At 39.6% G+C, this 11,748-nt stretch overlaps 1 protein-coding gene across 3 annotated transcripts in view; it reads right to left on the minus strand.

Annotated features, from left to right (window-relative positions):
• The window catches only part of ERC2 (ELKS/RAB6-interacting/CAST family member 2), an 804,554-nt gene extending 793,915 nt beyond the window's left edge, over nucleotides 1-10,639 (minus strand). For all 3 annotated transcript variants that reach the window (XM_075183253.1, XM_075183252.1, XM_075183254.1), the window contains exon 1: nucleotides 10,473-10,639. The gene's annotated coding sequence lies outside the window, so the exon portion shown is untranslated. The remainder of the gene's footprint in view (nucleotides 1-10,472) is intronic.
• Nucleotides 10,640-11,748: the final 1,109 nt, after the last annotated feature.

Here is an 11,748-nt window from a genome sequence, read left to right on the forward strand (position 1 = left end):
TTGTTAAAAGAAAGTCTTTACTACAAAGGATTGGAGTTGAGAAATGCTAGACAAACATCTGTTCATCGACCAAATCAATACAATTTGCATAAGTAAAAAGCTAATAAGGTAGATACAAAAACTAACTGATAACATGACCTCTATAGTTAGTAAAAACATATTGCATGTTACCTTTATAGCAGCAAGTCTACAGCAAGGATAAAATTATCAATAGTTCTTTTTGAAAAAGCTTCAAACCAAAACTTACGGGGCCTGTTTATCGAGGCTTAAACCATGCAGAAATGGCTGTTTCTGCATGGTTTAGGCATAATTTAATATCCTTTATATTTAACAAAAGCCTAACACAGGAGATATCAGAGATACTTCCTGCATTAGGCTAACTAACAGACCAATTTATCAAGCTCAAAAAAGGTTAGCTTTTTGGAGCTTGATCCCGAAGGCGTTAGGCCGTTCTAATATTATAGGTAGGTTCCCAGGCGCTAAAGTGGTAATGTGTAAATGAAAGAGAGATCTGTGGTATTAAAGAGTGGCTGTAAGCCAATGAGTTGTTTATTAACTTAGATTGATAATCAATCAAGGTGTATATTAAAAAAAAGCATGCATCAGGCAAACGAAATGAGTACAGATATCATAATAAAATCGGAATTGCAGGATGGTATATACAAGCGTGTCGAGAAATCATAGCATATCTGCAAATATTACACACAAGTAAAAAGGATGGCAGTAAATGCTCAATAAACAATGCGAATAGAGTCCCATAAACTGGTGTATAAATAGTGTGTGCACCGGGGTCCAAATGGATCCAGGAAAATGTCTACAATAGGATACAAAGATCCAAATGAACACTATATAATGTGCTGGATCCACAGGTTGGGACACTGTAAAGAATTCCGTGGAGATTGTATAATGTGAAGCAACAGTAGTGGTAACGCTATGTGTGATCATGGAAAAATGAGTTCATACACATGGTACCAGTGAAAGTGCATTGTAAATACCAGGAGTTGTTATCTAAATCCTGGAAAGAATGCCCAGAATAATCCTGGTTCGGTATTCAGAGCTCCACAAGGACGACTGTAATGGTATCGCTATGTGTGATCAGGAGGAAATGAGTTCATACACATGGTACCAAAAACGATGTTTACCGATGAGAGAGTTCTTTAGGAAGAACAGAGTGTACTAACCTAGATCCAGAGAAAATGTCCAGGGAGCTCCTGGTCTGGTGGTCAGGGCTCCACGTCTGTAGAGAACAGCTGTCCCGGGTCCTGTGTTAGCACGGAGGGGAGTTACCAGCCCACCGCCCTTCCTCTCTTGGCAGATGTGTATCTACGTCTGTGAGTGTTGCCGAAGTCCGTGCGCATGCACAGAGCCGCCGTGATAATTGGTATAGAGGAAAATGAATGAGTGTTGGGCTCATGAGCTTGTACTCGATATGGTGGTAGACCCAACGCGTTTCGCCCACACGGGGCTTCGTCAGGGATACTAGACATCCAGGATTATTCTGGGCATTCTTTACGGATTTAGATAACAACTCCTGGTATTTACAATGCACTTTCACTGGTACCATGTGTATGAACTCATTTTTCCCTGATCACACATATAGCGTTACCACTACTGTTGCTTCACATTATACAATCTCCACAGAATTCTTTACAGTGTCCCAACCTGTAGATCCAGCACAATATATAGTGTTCATTCGGATCTTTGTATCCTATTGTAGACATTTTCCTGGATCCATTTGGACCCCGATGCACACTATTTATACACCAGTTTATGGGACTCTATTCGCATTGTTTATTGAGCATTTACTGTCATCCTTTTTACTTGTGTGTAATATTTGCAGATATGCTATGATTTCTCGACACGCTTGTATATACCATCCTGCAATTCCGATTTTATTATGATATCTGTATTCATTTAGTTTGCCTGATGCATGCTTTTTTTAATATACACCTTGATTGATTATCAATCTAAGTTAATAAACAACTCATTGGCTTACAGCCACTCTTTACTACCTCAGATATCTCTTTAATTTACACATTACCACTTTAGCGCCTGGGAACCTACCTATAATATTGTTGCCATTCTGGGGAATAGGACGAGCCCCTTTCATATCCCATTGGCAGCTTCTATACATAGGTTAAAGAAGCACGGACCCCACTCTTTGTTTTTCTGTGTTAGGCCGTTCTAGCCTATGGGTAGAGCATCGCAGAAGAGGGATCTTCGGATCCCTCCATGGCAGACTTAATGTTGCAACCCCTGGCTGCCATCATGAATTGTATTCTGCGCATGTGTAGCCTCGTGGTAGCGCAGTAAAGTTCTCACGATTGCCATCAATTTATTATAGACTTTTCACCGGATCAGGCTCCTATTGAAGCTTAACAATTTTGCTAAATCGAAATGTTAATTCATTTCTTATCAATGAGATACAAAATGATAACGGTTAGAACATACAAAGGGTCATAAATAAACCCCTCCAGCGGTATAGTGACATCGCTTAGGTCTTCACTCCAGCACGCATGCATGGTATCACATGTGATGGGTCTGTGGCGTTACCATGCATATTAGGGTGAAACGTTATATTAAAATATAGTGTAATAAATAGTACATTACAGTGTGTTAGAGAGGAAGATTCGCAGGGAGCTGCAGGTCTACAAGCCACCTAGTCTCATAACATGTGGGGAGATGAGCTATGTACTATGTCTGTACACTTCCGGATCAGCACTGGATTGCCAGATAGGCCACAGACTGTAGGACTTGTTAGCTGTCATCTAGGCAACGGCAATTTACAGGGAAGAACAGTTGCAATAATCATTTCATCCCTCTCCCAAACCAACAGTACCCATATGGCTGTTTATGCTACTAAATGCCTGCAGAATAAGTCTCATTTATCTCATACAATAACAGCAGTCATATGTCTTTTTATGCCACTAGAATATCTACTGAATACACCTCCTTCCTCTCATGCAGTAACTGTAACAACATGTCCTATTTATAATACTAGAATGTCTTTCTCTTATACAGTAACAACATGTCCTATTTATGCCACTAGAATGCCCTCCTCTTATACAGTAACAACATGTCCTATTTATGTCACTAGAATGCCTTCCTCTTATACAGTAACAACATGTCCTATTTATGCCACTAGAATGCCCTCCTCTTATACAATAACAACATGTCCTATTTATGTCACTAGAATTCCTTCCTCTTATACAGTAACAACATGTCCTATTTATGCCACTAGAATGCCTCCTAAATAAGCCTCCTTCCTTTTATACAGTAACATGTCCTATTTATGCTACTAAAATGCCTACTGAATAAGCCTCCTTCCTCTTATACAGTAACATGTCCTATTTATGCTACTAGAATGCCTACTGAATAAGCCTCCTTACTCTTATACAGTAACAACATTTCCTATTTATGTCACTAGAATGCCTGCTAAATAAGCCTCCTTCCTTTTATACAGTATCATGTCCTATTTATACTACTAGAATGCCTACTGAATAAGCCTCCTTCCTCTTATACAGTAACAACATGTCCTATTTATGTCACTAGAATGCCTTCTGAATAAGCCTCCTTCCTTTTATACAGTAACATGTCCTATTTATGCTACTAAAATGCCTACTGAATAAGCCTCCTTCCTCTTATACAGTAACATGTCCTATTTATGCTACTAGATTGCCTGCTGAATAAGCCTCCTTCCTCTTATACAGTAACAAAATGTCCTAATTATGCTACTAGAATGCCTGTTGAATAAGCCACCTTCCTCTTATACCGTAACATGTTCTATTTATGCTTCTAGAACGCCTGCTGAATAAGCCTCCTTCCTTTTATACAGTAACATGTCCTATTTATGCTACTAAAATGCCTACTGAATAAGCCACCTTCCTCTTATACAGTAACATGTCCTATTTATGCTACTAGATTGCCTGCTGAATAAGCCTCCTTCCTCTTATACAGTAACAAAATGTCCTATTTATGCTACTAGAATGCCTGTTAAATAAGCCACCTTCCTCTTATACCGTAACATGTTCTATTTATGCTACTAGAACTCCAGCTGAATACGCCCCCTTCCTCTCATACAGTAACAATATGGCCTATGTATACTACTAAAATGCCTGCTGAATAAACCTCCTTCCTCTTATAGAGTAACAACATGTCCTATTTATGCTACTAGAACGCCTGCTGAATAAGCCCCCTTCCTCTTATAGTCACATGTTCTATTTATGCTACTAGAATGCCTGCTTAATAAGCCTCCTTCCTCTTATACCGCAACATGTCCTATTTATGCTACTAGAATGCCTTCTGAATATGCCTCCTTCCTATCATACAGTAACAATATGGCCTATGTATACTACTAGAAAGCTTGCTGAATAAGCCTCCTTCCTCTTATAGAGTAACAACATGTCCTATTTATGCTACTAGAACGTCTGCCTCCTTCTAATATGCTACTGACATTAGAGGGGCTGTCGGCAAGGGAAACAGGCAAAAAGAAATAACAAAGAACAAACATTGTGTCATTTTGTAGATCGCAGCATTATGTTTTGGGCCATGAGAACTTTTCCTGCTTCACATCCACAAATCATCCAGACCGTGGTGATCAGTTTCACAAGAGACAGTAGACTGCGGTAAGAAATATTTAGATATTTTTTTTTTCATTTACTATTGATTGTTGAACTGACAATCTGACTTCCTAAGTAAATATATCAAACAGAAACAGAAAATAAAACGCAAAAAACAAAAACAAACCACAGAACCTTTATTCCCTCAGACTTAAATTGTGGACCAGTGAATAAAACAAAAAGATAGCAGCTCCAAAAACACAGCTAATTAAAGACTCTCAGAGCCCTACCTCAACAATGGTCAGAGCTCATACACACAGCGCATGTCCACGGCACGTTCCTCTTGGGTTTCATTTACCACTTAGTATAATCGGTCCCTATAACGAACACATCAATAGTATATACAAGCGTTCATAAAAAACACTAAATGGACAATGCATGCAAGACACCAGAACATGCTGCATCCAAGAAAAGTCTAGCACAGAAGGTTCTTACAGCAGATGTCAGTAAGTCATGTATAACAATGACCCATGAACCCACAAATCATTAATGCCACCACTACCCCCCTTCACTGCACCTGCAAACGGGAGACCCGAAACAACAAACACATCTCATTTAAACCATGACAAACACAATGATATATTTTACTCCTATGTCCAGACAGCGCAGGGCAGAAAGGATGCTAATGTCAATTATATTCCATGGGGATGTAATTTATGGTACTGCTCCTCAAATTCACCTTAGTAAGCTTGCTACTCTTTACAACTCAAGGTGCCGTTATGTTTTGCTGTGTAATTACAAAACACATCATTGTGATATTCTATCAGATCAAGGCTGGCTGGCTCTGGATTCTAGACGCAAAGTTCAATTTGTCTGTATGTAATTGAAATACTTACTAAACAAGTTACCTAATTACCTGAAAAGACTTAACCCTGGAACTAACAATGGTTATTACCTAAAGTTAGGTACACACTACAGAATTTTCCACCAACTTTTTATGCTAATCGATTTTACATGCGATCGATGTTCCGATCGCTCGGTCCATGGACTGCATACACACTAGCCTTGTTTATGACGATAAAGGGAAGAGCGGACGTCCCTTAAGCGACTTTTTACAGCCATGTTGTCGTGAGCAATGACTGTTATTTCGTACTCACTGTTGTGGATCGGTCGGAAGTTTATACACACTACACAACGGAAACGAGATTGGAACGAAAATATTAAACGGTATGACCAACCAAATAAGGCGACAATCGTCCATTTGAGCAGACTTTCGACCATTGTGTCACTGCACACACTGACCCGACTTTTGAACAAGCGGTCGTATGTCGGCTGATTTAGCCGATTATTGGATGAAAACTGTGTAGTGTGTACCTAGCTTTAGATCTACCTCCAGAATCCTGCCTATTGTCCCTAAATTCAATAAGGAATCTGGATGCTGTCTTCTACAATGGAGCTCCACATGTTTGGGATATCCTGCATGATAAAATCTGCCCCTTATCTGAGATCGCTTCACAGCCCTTTTGGCTAAGATCAAGTGGTGGATCTGTTCTTGTAAGTACATGCCGCACTTGGAGCTCTGCCCGGCGGCTGGAGGCGGCATTGAAAGCCCGGGGCTAACTGTGCCTCCAGTGGTGACATGGGGGTACCAGAAAATGACCATGCTACACCTGGCACCTAATTTTTAGCACCTTTACACATTTATACCGCTTTCGTTTTACGCACCGCCTCCTTATGCCCTGGTCTTTTGCCTGGAAGGAAGAATTTTTATATTTGCCCGACCATTAGGCTGGGGTCGTACCCACCCAACACTTATTCATATCACTTTTTGTTTGTCGCTCTCACTTTTATATTTTCCATTTCACAGATTGTTCGGGGTGCGAGTAGGCCCTTATGGGCTCTGCGCTCCAGTCGAACTAGGGAGTGTCAGTGTGGCCCGTTGGTTCCTACCCTCAGAAACCCTTTGATGTCATCCCTTCCTGGCAGATGGGCGAAGCTCTGACAGATTCCAATGCAAAGGGACCCCCCTAGCCTTGCTAGAAAGGGGGTCTGAAGACCCTTGCTCCATGTGAGGCCTTTTGGTTCCAGTGGGTCAGGGATAAAGGGGCCCTTTCTCTTTAAAGAGGTTTTTGCACCTTTTCTTTTGCATTGGAGCACGAAAAGCACTGATCCCGGGCTTTAATTTAAAAAAAAAATCCTCTTTGAGATCTTGCAAAACTACTGTTATTTTGTTCCATAAACATGTTTGTAGTTATAATACCCTTGTCTGTAAGTAGGTCACAACTGAATATTATGTATCCAGGACATACTCAAACACAGGAGGTATATATAGATTATTAATATTTATTGTAATATATATATATATATATATATATATATATATATATATATATTATTGCTAGGGTTTGTATAAGAATACTGTCTGCACAGATGATGTGACTGACACAATGCACCGGATTTTAGTGACAAAGAAATCAGATTTACAGCTATTTCTGAAGAAATCGTGACTGTGAAAATAATAGCAATCTGATATTGTTAAAATAAGCTGTGTGATATGACAAAACATACCCTGTTTATGAGAGTGGTTTACTTTCACTCTACTACTCTTTAAATGTTAAATTAAATATAGCTATAATGAGGTCAAATGAAACATATACATTGACATAAATAATGTGATTTGGTCATCTTGAGGAAACGGACTAATCTTTTGTGCCATATGGACCCTTTATAGGTAATTACATCTGATCCAGAATGCTTAATTGTGGGTAGAATGCTGATCCCCCCATCACCAAATGTAATGACTTATTGTTCATACTTATATACAGGCAACACCAGGGGGTAGCTGTATCAAGCTGGGTGTTTACAGTGGGTTTTGAAAATTGGAGATGTTGCCTATAGCAATCAGATTATAGTTATAATTTTGTACAATGTACTAAATAAATGAAAACTATAATCTGATTGGTTGCTATAGGCAACATCTCAAGTTTTCAAACCCTCTGTAAACTCACAGCTTGATACATTTACCACCAAAGGAGAGGATGCTCTGCACTGATTTCTGTCTGCTCAACCCAGCACCTGAACAATCTGATCTGTGCAATTTGGTCATGCTTGCCTGCGGCCAAATTGCTCACCGGTCTGGTTGTTCAGTAGTCAGGCTCAACAGCAAGGCCACTTGTTCCCAGATTTAAGCTTGCCACACAAATTTATATTATATTTATATTTGTCCATTTATTACGTTCAATTCAATTCAGATTGATAAATTACTGTACATTGTGCACGTTTGTGTAACCCAACCAAAATCAGATACATTTTGGCATGGCATAAAATCAGCCCTATTAGCCTCTAGTGCATAAGTGAATAGCATTAGCAGAAGTGCCATCTGTGGATTAATGTATTCTGATGGAACAGTGGTTATCAAGTAATAAATTTTTTAACAAATCCTTATTTGATATATGGAAGTACCTTTGTTGTATCAACAGGACCAGATATACAAAACATGTATTGTTATGTTATTGTTGTGTTTAATCTTCTTATATTTATTATGTACATTATTACAAATATGATTAAAGTGATATATTTTTATTAGTTTTGGTTTATGTAATTGCATACATGATAGATGGTAACAGGTGATTAAAAAGTCAATTATGTTAATTTACCTACAAGATCCATTCCACTGTACAACTTCTGTGGAACTGGTAACCATCCCTCAAAGAGACAGTAACAGCTTTTAATACATGCACAAAGGAGATAGATGGTGGGTCTGAAGTGAACATCCGCAGATCTCACCCAATGTTATTTAAACATCCATGTGCTTTACTGGAAGGATATGAGATAAGTGCTCCTTATTTGGGAAGATGAAATATTCTCTGCATTATGGAACTGGAGTAGGAGTCAGGAAAAAGCTGACAGTGACCATTGTATATATATATATTTTTTTTTAATTCACTAAAGTAAATTGTGTATGTGACATACAAATTTTCTGCTAGGTTGAAGATTTGCAATACCAGGATGAAAAAGCATTTTGTCGCTAAAATACCTCTTACAAGAAGAAACGGCTGTAATCCCCATTCTACTTCGCTGGATTGCACATATAATGAGTACAAGGCAGTACAGTTTCATTGGAGGTTCTGAAGCAGCTGAGGTCACCCAATCCCACATTACTGTCAAACATGCAGTAAGTAAGTCCCTAGCGGATCAGCCAGGAATCATTCAGTCGCTGTGCTGATTGGCTTAACTCCCAGTCATTTAGCTAAGAATTGTCAGAAAAGCATGTTTGACTGAGGATGGTGTCTCAGAAATAGGAACAGCACCACAGAAAACCACTGACGGTCCCTTTACACAGAGGGTACAAAAAAGAGGAAACATTCCCAATTATAAATGCCAGGGAGATAATGCTGCACTCATATTGATTCAAGGACATTTAAATTGTAGGAAACCCAGACTTTCCACCCTTGACAGGGGCTGATTGGAATAAGTGGGTTCAGACAATTAGGGTGCATAACATGATCAGCACACAGTAACAGAATCCCAAATTGCCCAAACCTAAACATGTATGCAAATGGGAAGCAGGTTATCATAATATATGGTCCCACTCTTTATTTTACATTATTACCATGTGCAAATTGGGAGACAGGCACCGCACCCCTGTAAAAAACTACAGCTGCATAAAAATCTGCAAAAAGAGGAAGAGCACTTGAGAAACTGCATAAACCACTGCAATATTACCATTATCATGTTAAATCAAAGACACCTGAACAAAACGCCAACGTAGTTCTGTAAATTTGATGATAATGTGCATAGAAAAAAAGACATACACCCCACAATACACCCACAACTCTGTACTGCCTGCAGTCCAAACAGTCCAACACAACACCCTAGTATGTGCGCTGCACTTACATCTCAACGATTATAACAATTAGCATGTAAGAGTGAGAATGACACCCCAATGTGTGCACTCATGCCCCCATAGCCGTGCCAGTAAGTGTTAGAACGCATGTATGCACACAAGGCACCATAAAATATCCATACAAACACTACATTTTAAAATTAGATAGTATTAGTTCAAAGACATTAAACGATAGGTGAAGAAACAGACCAAGTGACATGCATGCAAACAAAATGAGACATAAAGAATATTGAATATATAGAGAGAGAGCAGAGGGAGTAAGAGACAGAAAGAGCCATAAAAGATAGACAGAAAGGGAGAGACTCCGCAACTTTAATAATTTCAAATCAGTGCAGGTCATTCCACAGTTGTTATCCCCATCTCTAATAGCATATATATATATTATATGCATGTATATGGGTATGAGTATACAATGAATTCAGTATGTTTGTGTAATGTATATGTGGTTTGTGTGCAAATGAAATCATGTAAGGAGCATGTGATAGTTATGGTTTGGTGCATACACTAGGTAGAAGCATGATTTACATGTGTGTGGATAAGATGCAATCATATATTATACACATGTGCATGGAAGATAAGTATATGAAGAATAAGACTGATTTATAGTCTGATACATCATTTGTAGGAATTAGCTATAATGGAGATGTGACATTATTTCAACGTGTAAAATGTAAATATAATGTAGATGAACATTGCTGAAATGAAATACAGGATAAATAAGATTTATATTTGCCTATGTACGATATAAATATACATGTGTAGAAGGTAGACCTGAGGTTTGCATGCAGATATGTCTTCATGCAAAGGATTTAAATGCATAATGTGAATGTACATGATTTCCATAGGATGCATTTAGGTAAAGGATGGCAATAAGATGTGCACTGATAGCATGCACTTGTTCCAGTAAATTGTCCTGCCTCCTGGTGCTGAGTCTGTATTATAAGAATATTATGGGGAGGATGAAGAGGACCCCTTGTAGATACACAGACGCCCAACAGCATGCTCACCTCTCCCAGGATGAGATCCCAGCCTGTGACTGCTCCGCCTTGATATCGGGTTTCCCCCGGACCATGTCTGAGGCGAGAGATGTGATAGGGGAGGAGGTCAGCGCTTGTACCCTTGTCTTCCTCACACCGTCTCCCCCAGCCGGGAGCTGACAGCCCCCATGACTCAACACTCCCAGCATGCTCCGGGGTCTTTCCCACTAGCCGACCGCTAGAGGGCAGCAGGAAGACGGGAGAGCGGCGCATCCTCTAATCTGTTTTATCGATATATATATATATATATATATAACCCATGCTAGGGAAATATACATGAGTTATAGAATTACCACGGACGTGAGGTAAATAACCTGTATGTCAAGTCCTCCTCACTGAGAGCGGTGTATATTGTACAATCACCTAAATCAGCATTTATATATAGCCTCATCCTTTTCCAAGCAGTGTATGACACTTGTGTGGTCAAAAATACAAGAGACCCCCCATACTACTAGTCACACATAAATGCAAATCATGACTTCTAACCATTATATTGATCTATCTATCTATTCTATCTATCTATTTATCTATCTACCAATATACTTATAGGCAGAGCCGTAACTTAGAATTCTAGCGCCTGGGGCGAGAAAGACAAATGCCGCCCCCATAGCGCTCAATTTTAACCAAATTAACCTAAAATATTCCTCAATTGCGCCCCCATTCAGCATTGCGCCCTGGGCAGTCGCCCCTGTAGCACAGCCCCTAGTTACGGCCCTGCTTATAGGACCTCATTTAGAGTCGGACGCAAAGTCCGTTTAAGAAATGTAGGAGTGGGAGTGTGCCGCAGCTTGGTAGGGTATTACGACTAGTAAGCAACCCCAGTCTCATCGCACTCGTAATACCCTATTGAGCTGCGAGCAGTTCCTGCAGCTAGCTAACCGCTTGCGCCACCTAATTCCTGCCGCACAGCCCTTTTTTGACGTGTGTTGCGTCTGCGCCTCACTGCGACTAGGATGTATTTACATGGTCACGCCTTCACAATTCCGCGTTCCTCCCATTTTCTCGTAGGGAGTCGCAAGTGTTAATTGCGTTCAAGATGCAGGTGGATTTGGTGCTTGCTGCACATGCGTGGTAGTGTTTTTTTGTTCAATGCACCTAAAACAGACTTTGCGTCCGACTCTAAACGACGTCCATACTGTGTATACACACACACACACCCTCTGTAAACCAACAAAACCAGTTATTAAATACCTGTATGTATATATATATATATATATATATATATATATATATATATATATATATG

Source organism: Mixophyes fleayi, chromosome 8 (assembly GCF_038048845.1).
Source record: "Mixophyes fleayi isolate aMixFle1 chromosome 8, aMixFle1.hap1, whole genome shotgun sequence".
NCBI classification, from domain to species: Eukaryota; Metazoa; Chordata; class Amphibia; order Anura; family Limnodynastidae; genus Mixophyes; species Mixophyes fleayi.